At 43.7% G+C, this 13,068-nt stretch overlaps 1 protein-coding gene across 1 annotated transcript in view; it reads right to left on the bottom strand.

Moving 5' to 3' along the window:
* DAAM2 (dishevelled associated activator of morphogenesis 2) overlaps positions 1–12,656 on the bottom strand; it is a 257,533-nt gene extending 244,877 nt beyond the window's left edge. Inside the window, exon 1 of the mRNA XM_045009137.1 lies at positions 12,556–12,656. The gene's annotated coding sequence lies outside the window, so the exon portion shown is untranslated. The remainder of the gene's footprint in view (positions 1–12,555) is intronic.
* Positions 12,657–13,068: the final 412 nt, after the last annotated feature.

Genomic DNA, 13,068 nt, shown 5'->3' with positions numbered 1-13,068 from the left:
GGCAATACCTGTCTCGGACTCCATTTCACTAAAATACAGATAATAACACCTGCCTCTGAGGAATTCCCGGAGGCTTGGCAGAAGCTCATCTCAGACCTCAACGTTTGGAAAAAATCAGATAAATATAAAAGATGTATAACCCATCTTTCTGCCCCTGCCCCCGCTCCAGCTCTGAACCATGTTGAACTTGTTGTCCAGAGAAACCCAAACCAAACACTCCAGACTTGTGTGATTTTCTTTGTAAGGCATAGTGCCTCCTGGTTGCTGAAGGATAGTAGTGAGAGCAGTGGGGATTGCTACATCTTCAAAAAGGTCTGGCCAGGGCCTCCCAGCACTCTCCTGCCAACACTGGCCAACGTGCAGGGAGTGAGGGGACTGACTTGTCACCTCTAGGGCCATTCAGTGTTCTACGCAGCTCTAGCCAAAAGTATGTCTGCCATTAGGGGACAGGACTTCTTGCATCCTCTCCCCATCTAATGCATATACAGTAACTCCTCACTTAATGTTGTAGTTATGTTCCTGAAAAATGCAACTTTAAGTGAAACAAATGTTAAACAAATCCAATTTCCCCATAAGATCTAATGTAAATGCAGGGGGTTAGGTTCCAAGGAAATTTTGGGAGGGCAGACAAAAGGCATTATATACTGTACAGTACTGTACTGTACTGTGGTAGGGAGGTGCCCCTGGCTTACCCCTGGGGCTCAGGGCTGAGGGTGAGGGGTCTGGGAAGGAGTTAGGGTGCAGGAGAGCGCTCAGGGTGGGGGTGAGGGAGGAGGCTCAGAGCTGGGGCAGGCAGGAGGTGCAGAGCACTTACCTGGGGCAGCTCCTGTTTGGTGCAGGGGGTGTGCAGGTGGCTCTGCGCAGCACAGCGCCGCCCCCATGGCCGCGATTCATGGGAGCTGCCCCCCCTCCGGGAGGCAGGCCCACCCAGAATGCAGGGGCTGCAGGGCCCTGGGCTAAGGGGGTCCCGGGGCCCTGGCCTGCAGCTCTAAAGCCGCTTTTGGAATGCGGCCCTGCGAGCATGGGCTGGAAGACTCAGGAGGAGCAGGGGCAGCTGCGCAGCCAGCGGCCAGAGAGAAGCAGCACTTTCCCCTTCAAAGCACCGCTTCTCTCCGGCCACTGGCTGCACGGCTGCTCCTGCTCCTCCTGAGTCCTCCAGCCTGTGGAGGAGCAGGGGCAGCCGGAGGAGCAGAGGCAGCTGCGCAGCCAGAGGCCGGAAAGAAGCGACGCTTTCCTCTTCAAAGCCGGCCAGAGAAGAAGAACTTGTGCAATGCTCCCTTGTAAAGTCAGCCAAATGACGTTATAAGGGAGAATTGCACAACTTTAAACGAGTATGTTCCCTAATGGAGCAGCGATGTAACTTCGAAGCAACGTTAAGCGGGAGGACGTTAACTGAGGAGTTACTGTACAAAAAGCCACTCAAGATAACTTCCCTAGCATAGTCAACCAAGAAGCAGTGCATTTTAAAAGTGTGATGTACTGCAGAGCCCCACAGTCACACTCAGTGATCAGCTGGGTCACTGCTGAACCTCTGCTTAGGACTTTCAAACAGTTTCCTGGTGTTCATTAAATGGCCAGTACAATGGGAGGAGAGCTCTTATTAACGGATAAAGGTTCCTACTTAGCTGATAGCCAGTCCTGCTGCACAGATGATGGTAGCTGCTATTGTTATGAAAAAATAGCAATTTTAAAAAATAAAATCTAATGACCTACTTCAAGACTTGCTGTTAAACAAGCTCCCTGCATGGCTCCAGAGGCTCTATCAGTTTTTCATGTGTAATTGCTTATTCAATGGGAACCAAGACCTGCTGCAGTCTAGTTCTGGCTCTGATCTGGACTATCTGGCAAGTGACTGAATCTTTCTGTGCCTCCCACAACTCCATTTGAAGTGAATTGGAAGTATGGGTGCTCTGCGTCTCTGAAAATTAAGCCTGAAGGGCCCAATCCAATCCCCAGTGAGATCAGTAGAAGAGTTCCCATTGAATTCAGTGAATCCCGATCAGGTTATGAGGTGTTTAAAACTGGGACCCCAAACTGAGGCGCCCCAAACAAATAGATATTTTTGAAAATGTAGTCCTTAATGACTAGCCCAGGGTGGCACAGCAAGACACAGACAGATGGAAACACAAATCAAGAGATTGTCACCTTCCAAAATCTTTGGGTAGAGACAATTTAAGAAGGGCCTGTGCGGAGCCATGAAGAAGGTAGTAGAAGGCTTACTTTGACCCTAAATTAAAGGATTCCCAAAATCATATACACAGATTAATCTATGTCTAACCTTTATTACTACACACCTACATAAGTCTGGCTATTGATCAGTTTTTTAGCTACCCAAATATTTTACTTTAACCAGGCATGGATTCCTTCCTTCCTTCTGAAGTACTGTGAGGAAATCTAAGTGTGTGTTATACAAGATGCGGTTTCCACTAGTCTAGGAAAGCCTCTTGAACCAACTATTTTAACCAGATGACTGGTTGCACATCAACTAGAACTCAAAAACACCATAGGACATGATGGTTCAATTCCAAATTTGCCTCCTACCATCCTCTTCTGCAGATTTCAGTCTCTTATTTGAAATTCTCAGGAAAGGGTTCAGAGTTTAGATGTGTGTAGACATCTAAATCATCAATACCACTTCCTGCTTCATGCTGAGTTTTTAATCACAGGTCTCCCATCCAAGCACTGACCACGTTGCTTAGCTTATAGAATTTAATAAGAAAGCAACTGGGAGTTGTTGGCTACAGCAGCAGCCTAGCCCTCACCTGCAGCCCATTAGTTTCCATATCGGAATTTACAAATATCTTGTACAGTTGCATACACCATGATCGATGTTGCTTGGTTCAGAATAGTCAGCCAGGCAAACGCAGGCAAAGAGGCTGCTTTCAGACCTGTGACACAGTCTGCCCACAGGAGACCTTTTGCAGCTCCCTGGTACAATTCAAGTGAGCCAGAATCATAAAATGTTGATATTTTCACACAGAACAGACTGTACAACAGAGAAGCCTGAAGAAACGGGCCTATAGGGAAATCTCCCCACAGATATCAGACATTTATGATGAGTTTGAAATTTAAAGGCCCGTGCTGGCCCAGCAGTTGAGTGTAGCAGCTCTGCTTAGGCTCGGGTTAGATGGCCAGTCCGACACTACCAGGGCAGCACCTTCAGCTGCTGGGTAGGAAGGGATGGGCAGAACAAGTGGCTGTGGTTGGGAAGGTGAAGGCTATGTAGTAAGGGAAGTGGAAGCAGTGTTCCAGCAGGGTTATGGAGAGCCCTTTCCTGAAAAATTTCCTCTAGTAATTCAGTATCGCAGCATCTCCTGAGCTGCTACTTTTTCTCCCTGGTGCCATCACCTACACCCATAAAACTCAAGCAGGACAATGACAATTTCTGCTATAGGCATGATGAAAATGACCCAAACTAAGGAGAGGTGAGAGTGTACCTCTGAGGATGGGGGAAAGTCTGCCAAAAGATCACTGGAAGTAACAGATATGCAGAAACTAAAATAATGCAATGACTAATACATGCTTGTGTTGAATATTTAAAAGTGAGTGCTCTCTTTTAAGGAACATGCAAACAGACTGTGGAACAAACTCCTCAAGTCCTGGTACTGCTGACTAGAACCAGTACTGCATTCTCTGTTACCCTGAAGTTCTCAGGGATGCTGTTCAGAAGCAGTGTTGTTCTTACCTACCCGAAGACCCAGAACTACCAGCCCAATCTAGCATTGCATCTCTATGACATTCAGTGGCTTTAAAAAACTTTTCTGGGCACTACAGAGCTGTGAGTTGCTTCTTATGAACCCAGAACCTGGAAGGGGGTGATAAGAATTGGGCTAGACTATGTACAACAAATGTAGAAACTTAGCCAGGCTTGTGGTTCTTTGGGTCATTCAGTTTAAATATAAAAGTTGGAAAACATGGCTTCCACATTCATGCTGTGTGAGCTGATCTATTAACAAGAAAAAGAACCAGTTTGGGAGCACTGAACCCAATCCTCATGGAAGAGTCCATTATTAACTAAAGGACATTGGCAGTTGATGGCAATGTAGATTTTGCAGTGATCATTCAGCAGAAGCGAAGTCAAGATTCAGGATAACACAACTTCAGTGGAAATTGAGAGCACTCATCCTCCCTCAGGAGGTACAGCACCTCACAGGACCTGGTTCTAAGTTTCCAAACCCATGCTAGTTTGTTTGTGGTTTAGGTTAATTTTTATTTTTTTGTCTAAAAAAGTACATTAACTGATTCAAGTGGAAAAGAAAGTCCCAAGGCCCCTTGATATGCCAGTCAATAATAGTTGAATTCTATTGGCCAATTGCACCATAGGAATCTGGAAGTCCTCCTAACACTGTTGGCCCTGGTACTGAAGTGCCCAGAAACAACTATTCCTGGTGCAGTTTTATCAGAGTTTAGGGACATACTTCCCAATAGGCCAGTTAGGTCAAAGCTCAGGGCAACATCCAAGAGTGAAAAGAAAGAGAAACAAAAGGAAATACACAGGATTTTTCACAACCTGTTTCTATTTTGATTTGTCTTGGTCACATGTCACTGTGGCCTACTGGGAGCTCTCTAATCACTTGGACTTTGTGTCCAATGCATTCTGCTGTTTACTTAGAGTACTTTCCCTTTGGGCTAGCCACAGGGAGTGGGGGCAAGTTAACTTCCTGCTGTCACGTGAAGTAGGCAAGGATACAACATTTTCAGTCTTACCCCAGTGCAATTGACAGGCATGAATTAACCATCTCTTTTTTGAGTCAGTGCATTGTACAGAGCTGGATTATCATGTCCCTGCTCCATAACATTCTGGACAGACATTAGAGACCATATTTCAGCCCAGCTTTGTGTGAGCCTCCATTTTTGTACATGAAAATAATCGCAGGTGCAGCAAATGTCACTTAGTTGTCTAAGTCCTTGATTGTTCTTGCAAATCCAAGGCTAAAGGACCTGAAATATAGCAGAGATTATTGTGCTGCCATTTGCGCCTGCAAAAATGGAGCCCAATGATTGAAAACTTAGCTCCGAGACTCAAGGTGCTACACTCTACACATGTGCATTTTATGAAAGGTGCAAGGATGTTATGTGGAAGCGATAACATTTCATAATGTTTTCATTTAGTTCTTTCTCAGACAAGTAGAAGCTTGGTCTGAATAAGGGCTGAGTAAAATCAAAGTTAGAGCCTCTGGAGATGGCCCATTGGGTGTGAGTATTAACATCGTCTTTGTGATTAAATACAGGAGATGATGAAGTGAATTGTTCCTTATAAAATTTTGCCTCCATTTAAAGCAAAAAAATGTGTCATGCAGGGCAGTTGGACATTTAGACCTGAACACGTGTCCCTCAAAAAATGCATAAAGCTATTCTAGATAGGCCCAGGCACAGTTGGAAAATTATTCATGGGTTCCCTGAGAAAAATGTCACTTACTCAGAAAGTGCATCTGCTCTTCTCCCCAAAGCTTAACAGTGCTGAGTGCTAAAGACTTTGCTACACTCACATAGGCTAGCTGCCTGACTCCTGCTGACGATGAAAGGTTAAGGTCAAGCTTTGTACTTCTGTCACCAGCAACATAGTTCAGGACCTCTGCACCAGAGCCACAGGGATTCACTCATCGGGACATCTGACCCGCAGGGCAGTAAAAATATGGAAAGAAGCAATGAAGACATGTTCATATCTCAGTAGGGCACAGCTGGAGAACAGTCTGTATTGGCAGGGCCCTTATGTTGTTATAACTTCCTCCCTGTATAATAGTGTCAAAGGAGGCTGACAGATCAGAAAATAGGCAAGAACCACAACTGACTGTCTCACCATGCATTCAGCTGCTGGCATCACAGTTTAATTGGTTCCCGCTGTATACGTGGCTTTGAAAGTAGCAAAGGACTAAAGTCTCCTTATGTTTGGTTAAGATGTTGCTTTTTTTAATCTGATGTGCAGACAACAAAGGAGTCTCCTGCATGGAGGGGGTCAGGATTCTGCTGAGGTGGATTAAAGCAGGGGACTCACATCCTAGGCATCCAGACAACACGGCCAGCAGTGAGTCAGTGAGAAATCAAGACCCCATTTGCACTAACATACTACCCTGTTGCTGAGAATGTTCATCAGGGGAACTAAATCTTAAATCACCCTCTCTACAGAGGTGTCAACAATTGTTTTGTCCTGTTTACTCTAGCAAATAAACCAATTTCAGCCAATTGGGGCAGATCCATTACTGATGATAATTGTCAACAATGGACCAGTTTCCTAGTGTAGACAAGAATCTATCTAAAGGGCATAGGGGGAGCAGATAGGAAAGATAAAAAATCAGCAGGGGAAAAGGAATGGATGGTAACATGCGTTGAAAGTGATGAATATGGAATCCCAGTGAAGGGGAGCTAGAGGGGGGAGGTGATTTGTTTTCTTGGGGGGACAGTGTGATTTTGTGGATCTATGCCATATTTAGTCATAATGTGTATCTACCAGCTGTTAGGCTAAGAACAGTACTGCCAGGAAGTTTCCATTATAATCTCCTATTTCAGTTGTTCATAACTTTGGCAACCAAAACACACCTCGCTACTCCCTACTTAAAGTAATTTGAAAAATATAGTTCTCTAAACCATATCTTCTTTCTTTATCCTCCCTCAACCTCAGGTGTAGAGGGCAGCCATAAGTTTCTGCCATTTATTTCAATCAAGTTGGTCTGCTCCGGCTTCTGAGTGTCATGTTGATAGATTTGGCTTCTTTCCCTATTCTGCATAATGTTTCTCTCGGTTGCCATCTTTTTCTCTTTCCAGGTGGTGTCCAAATTATCACTCACTGTGGACGTTGTGTTGGTGGCATCCCTAAATTGTGTCCTAAATATGTCCATCGTCATCTTCTTCCCATATTTGATGCTTTAGATTGGTTTGTTCTACTTAGAATTTCTAATGTTGCAAGAAACCCTTTCCAATGGACTTCGAAGATCTTCTGCAGGCATTTCATTTGGAGTGAGTTGATCTGCTTATCAACTTATGTTCTAGACTTTGTGACTCTGCTTCATACAGGAGAACAGATATGATGCCAGTGTTAAAAAAAAATATTTTTGTGTCAGTGCCCATCATGCTCATTTTTCTAATCTTGACAAGTTTATGAAAGTAGTTTGCTGCTTTTGATATTTGTTGCCTGACATCTAGCATGGTGCCACCAATATTGCACATCTCAATTCCTAGATAGTGAAAATGACTTATTTCTTCTAGCATTTCTTTATCTACTCTAATGGTTCATTTTTGGGACACTGATATATTGATGACGAACAACCAACTTGTTTTGCTGTATTTGCCAAAACTAGGTCTTTTCTTCCAGGTTTCCTGGAAACACATCTTCAGTCCAGGTCTTAAAAATTAAATGGTATCAGTGTAGCTTGACTCAAAGAGGCTGGACATTTTCCCACAAGTCTCTGAGTAAATTTTAACCTGTCAGGACTTCATAGCTCATACATGCAGACTAACAAACAGCTAAAAGCTTTTTTCTCTCCCTTCAAACAAAAAACAAAAAAGATCTAGGTTTGTTAGCTGTCATGAATCAACAGAAGCACACGCTAAAAATGCTCCTTTGTTTACAGTCAACTTTTTAAAAAATCCACCAAGGACAGAGAATTGACAGGAGCTTCTGGGGCTCAAAGCTCAGCTTGACACTAAGTTCAAATAAAAGCTGAACTGGGCAGGAACATGCGTCGCCAGCGTTTGAGTCATCTTGGGACTCAGTTAAGAGAAAAATTCTTCTTGAACAAAAACAAATGTGAACTTCAAAGCTTGTGACAAGAAATGTCGACTTTAGAGATTATTGCTTTGAGGCCAGCAAATCCAGAAAGTAAGCAAGCTTTTGCTATTTAGGGAAGGAGTTCATTCCCTTTTGGTGGCAATGTGTGATGGACCATAGAAAATTTATCTAAAGCATTTCCCAGCCTCTTGAGGTTACCTCTCTTTCTCCCTTTCTACTCCTTCCAGTCAAGTCTTAGCCGCTGTTCCTTACCTGACCCCCAGCTCCAGTTTCCATAAGGTCCTCTGACCCCAGACCTGATTCCCTCTTCCTACCTTAACAAGTCTCTCCGTTCCCCTTTCTGTGACTCCAGGGAAACCCCTACCTTTGATTGCAACTCACCAAAAGGGCCTCAAGTCTTGCTTTCTCTCTGTAAGGCTCTGAGTAGCTTCTCTATTCAAATCCCACAGACTTCTGGATTTCTCTGGGTCAGATGCACTGCCCAACCTCCCTCCAACACTCCAAAATTCATGAGGTCAGAAGGCAATATCTGACACAGCAGAGATCACCACACATGCCAGGAACTCAGTGATTAGATACCAAGGTGACAGACACTTTGCATATTAGCAGGACTCTAACATGGACCACAAAGCAAACACTACATGGGAGTTACAAATTCTACCGGAAAAACCGTTGTGAGAAGCTATTACATGACCATTCAAGAGATCAATGAGAAAGGAGGACTGACATCCAAAAGCTCTTGGGATTTCTCTAAGCTTGGACACTGACTCACTGGACCCAATTCTTCTATTACTTACATTGCTGTAAATCAGGAGTAACTCCATTGACTTCAATGGGGTTATATCAGTCTAAAACTGGTGTAAGAAGAATCAAACTCACTTTGTAGGTTTGGCATTGTCACTTAAGGCAGCATGTACAAAAGTAGCTTGTAATTTTTGGTGTCACAGTCTGTGTGCCTAAGTGTCTTAAATTGGGGCCCAAAAATAGAGAGACCCATAATTTGGTCCTCAATTTCTCTGGGCCAAATTCTGCTGCTATTTGAACTTTATAATAGAAATGTGAAGTAAGTTCATTGAAGTCTCTGGGGTTACTAAAGATTTTCACTAGTGTAAAGGTGAGCAGGTCTGTGCCTCAGTTCACCCATTTTTTCAACTGGAGACAATGGGCCAGATCCTCAGCTGGTGTAAATTGGAACTCAATTGCCACTATGGCAATTTACACCAGCTAATGTTCTGGCCCAATCATATTAACCTACTGAGCTTTCAGGGGCATTGTGAGACACAGTTAATGTCTGTACAGCACTTAGAGGTTAACGACCCTGATATCACTTACACCATTGTAAATGAGGAGTGAGTCTGTTGAAGTCAATAGAGTTACATTGGTATAAAACTGATGTATATGAAAAAAGAATCAGGTCCAATACATGTTATTACAATGAGTTCTATCACGACCAACCTACTGGAATGGCAGCACATCAAAGGAGCCACATTTTTGGGAAGGAGAGTAGAGAGAGGAAAAAGCCTGAAGAGATACCACTGTCCATTTGTAGTTGGATAAAAAACATGAAAACAAACATATGAATTGTTTCATTTGATTAAAAACAGAGCAGTCAGTTTTTGTTTGGTTTAGGAACATGCTGCTTTTGCCTTGGTGGGTCAGATCTCCATAGGACTGGCCTGAGTTTGAAAATTCACACTAATTAAAGAGCTGAAAGCCAAATCTCCCACACATCTTCACCCTTAGTGTCAGGAAATGGGGTCCTCCCATTTCTCAACAATTAGGACATGTGGCTGCCCTAAAATGGCTTGATATGCTCTTACGATTCCACAAAAGCCCCTGGGAATCTTCCAATAGCCGTGGGAGAAGGATCAGAAACAGAAATGCTCCATCTGGAGGATGACTACATGAGACCGCTACATGAGAACTCCAGCAGGATCTCACTCTCTGCCTGAAGAAAAAGAGTGGATTAGAAAGTTTACAGTCAGTGTTCCTTGACTACAAGTCCAGTCTTGCTGGAAAGATTTTCCACTGATTTCAATGAAAGCAGGATCATATCCCAGAGATACAGAAAACTCAGCTAAGGTAAACTGCAGGTATAGCACCAGCAAGCAAAACATTACAGAGAAACAAGATGTCAAAAGGTTAAACTGCTTACTCAGCTTTGTAAGATCACGTGATTGGATTTATGGCACACAATGAAGATATTTTAAAACTTCAGGGTCACACAATGATTGGCATGAAGATTTTATCAAGAAATTGTCCTGCTGCACCCTGAAGCCAGAACCCAACAAAGAAACCAACACTGTCCTTTTAGTACAGCATTTGCTTTCTCCTGCCTTCCAAAATTTTCTCTCCATTTTAGGGTTAGTGTCTGTCAATGAAGCAACCAAGGGCAGGCTCTCTCTGCTGAAGTAATCTGATCCATATTGGGGATCACATTTATATACAGCTCACCCACTCATTTTGAGGCACCATACTTGTCTCCTATAATGTCAGCGGCTCCCCTTCCCATTTCCCCCCAGCAGCTGTGCATGTCACTGCCTCCCCGGGGACCATTATGGACAATCTCTTTTCCCTCTAGCCTCTTCCAAGCTTTCAAACCTCTACAGGGAGAGTTGCTCGCAGGCCAGCTGCTCAGGCGGGAGTGTATGGAAAGAAAAGAGACATGATCAGCTCTTCCTCATTAGTTCCTGGATGTGAAGTTCTCTCCTCCATCCCCTGCCAGCTCCAGCTCCAGCAGCCCAGTATGGTACAGAAGTGCTTCAGTGCCAGCCTGAATCACTGCTAAGCCACCTGAAATTGTCTGTCTAGTCATTGTTACCCTCATTAATTGTGTCAGTGTTTACTGGAGAAAACATTTTCAGCTCCTAACAACTTGTAAAACCCTTTTTAAAGGGTTTTTCTTCATGTTGCCAGTCAGCCAGTGCAATTAGGCTGTTGTGAAGAAATGCTTCTTGGAAAAGCAGCTGCCTAGTTACTGGAAATAAAACCCAATGAAAAATAAATAGGGAAGGTTGAATGCTGCTGTGCTACGCCAGCATAAACCCAGCGCTCATTAGAAGTCACTAGATTTAACTCCAGATTTACACCAGGGTAAATGACAGCAGGATTTGGCCCTCAGCACACGCAAAATTGTGTGGTTTTTTTCAATACAATTTAATTTCCTTCAGCTCAGGCAAACTTGTATTGCATGGCATGGCATAGCTCAGCTGGATTAGCCCTTGAACATCTGTCCATTGATACAGGGCCCCATTTCATTAGCTGGTGGAGGCATTACACCACCCACTCAAGTACAGAGGGAGATTGCTGCAGCTATTCTACATACAGAAACTCGGATCTATCTGATTTAGCTTAAAAGAGCCAAAAGACATTTTTTTCAGCTTCTCCTCATCCAATTCTATCCCCGCCCTCACCCACTCTCCCACCCAAAAGAAGAAATGTATTTGCAGACTTATTGCATTACAGAAACAGCAGCCCAGTTAGCACTGACTTGAAAAAGCCTTTTTTGTGGTTGCTTGTTTGTTGACGCCAATTTCTGACATCGCTGACATGGTACAATTCACACCGCTTCTGCTACTCATCCCAAGTCATTAAACAGCATTGCCTTTCCTTACAACACCTGCACTGATCAAACTCCCTCTCAGTTGGAAAGGAGTTTGTCTTTTTCAAATCTCTTGTAATGAGGTCAGTGTCACCAAACATGTATGTACCAAACTCTCCTGTCTGTCCGGGCAAGGAAATCTAAAACCCTTTATTCACTTCAAAGCGTCATGGGTCTGGTTAAAAAGAAGACATAATCTAAGTAGAGGAGATCACATTGAACAACTCAGTCTGGAGTTGGCAGCGTCCAGGTCTGTTCAGAACAGCTATTCATACCGCAGATGGAGAATATTGTGAGTGAATCTGTGTATATACAGAAGTGGCTAATTTAATTACACTAACAACAGTGAGTACAGCATGTTCTTCAATTTTCGTTAAAAATAAGTACATAAAATCTTTGTCCTATAGTGAATATGCCTTTTTTTTAATAGAGATGGCTTCACAAATTGCTTGAGAATCCTTTGGGTTATAAAGGTAGAAAAAAACTGTTTTCATTGGGATTCAGAATGCTGCTCTATGCGGTCAATCCCTTAAACTGTTATCCCTTGGGACACACCTGCTTCCTCTCCTTTCTACAGTGAGTCTTTCCTTGCTGCAGTAGCTGCCTTCCTCAGGGATGCCTCAGAAAAGGGCACAGTTAGTTTTCTGACTAGAGAGTTCTCAATTCCTTCCTTCTATATAATTACCAAACTCCCCCAGAGAGCCAAGGTTATACAGCACTGAGGTGCTTAGTATTCAGGACTTCATAAGTGTTATCTAATAAGCATTTAAGTATCTGCTCCCCTGAGAAGCCCGACAAACAGGATTGGACAGAACTTCTCCATCCACTGTCATGGAGCCAGGAAACTGCTTTGCTTCTGACACTGAAAGAGGAATCTCTCACTGCTGAGTGTTAGAAATGCAAGGGTTAAAAATACATTACACAGTGTGAAAATCTGAAGAAAGCTGTATCTTGTCTGGGGTTTATTTGGGGTTTAACTGTCCTGCTACCAGAACATTTCAATCCCCAATTCATTTGGTAGCTTTCCAAAAATCTCTCTCTCACATGCACACATGCAGCGTGAATGCTGTCAGCCCGTCTGTACACTTGAGAGAAACAAACAGCCAAACCTGAATCATCTGAGCTCTCAAACTGTCTCCAGATTGTTTTAGAAAAGAAAGGGAAGCAGAGCTTGCCTGAGCTTTTTTCATAAAGAAATTAGAAGAGGTGCTGCAGCAGCCGCACTTACATTGTAGTCCCCATGTCTCTGCGCAGTTCCCCCCTTTCTGCAGTCCTATAATCCACACAGAGCAGTGCTTGTCCTTCTCCTTTAGCTCTCTGCACAGTACTGTACTCGGCTTGGAACTGCTGCTGTTTTCACTTTCAGACCAGCCTCCCTCTCCGAAGCCTCTGACGTCAGGCAGCCTCTAAGAGATATTTATGGCATGAATGGTTTAAAGTTTCTCTAGGTAGCATTTGGATTGCAGTTCTTTGGAATTTCTAGTTTTCACACTTATATGGAAAACCTCCCAAAGGGGAGGGTGGGAGTCTGGGAGGGGTATAGATGTGGGAGGTAGGGGGTGGAACAGTAGGAGGCAGACAATGAAGGCAACTGTTTCAGACTCTGGCAAAAGAAAACTCTTGCTCCTTTCTGCCTTCTGTAAATACATCCAGGTCCAGGAGGCAAAAATCTTCCATACAGGGCCCCATTTGCAATAGTGGTTTTTCTGAGGGTGCCTCAATTGCAGTGTGCAATCCACAG

The sequence above is a fragment of the Mauremys mutica genome, chromosome 3 (genome assembly GCF_020497125.1).
Source record: "Mauremys mutica isolate MM-2020 ecotype Southern chromosome 3, ASM2049712v1, whole genome shotgun sequence".
Taxonomy (NCBI): domain Eukaryota; kingdom Metazoa; phylum Chordata; order Testudines; family Geoemydidae; genus Mauremys; species Mauremys mutica.
This window is presented reverse-complemented; position numbering and strand designations above follow the sequence as displayed.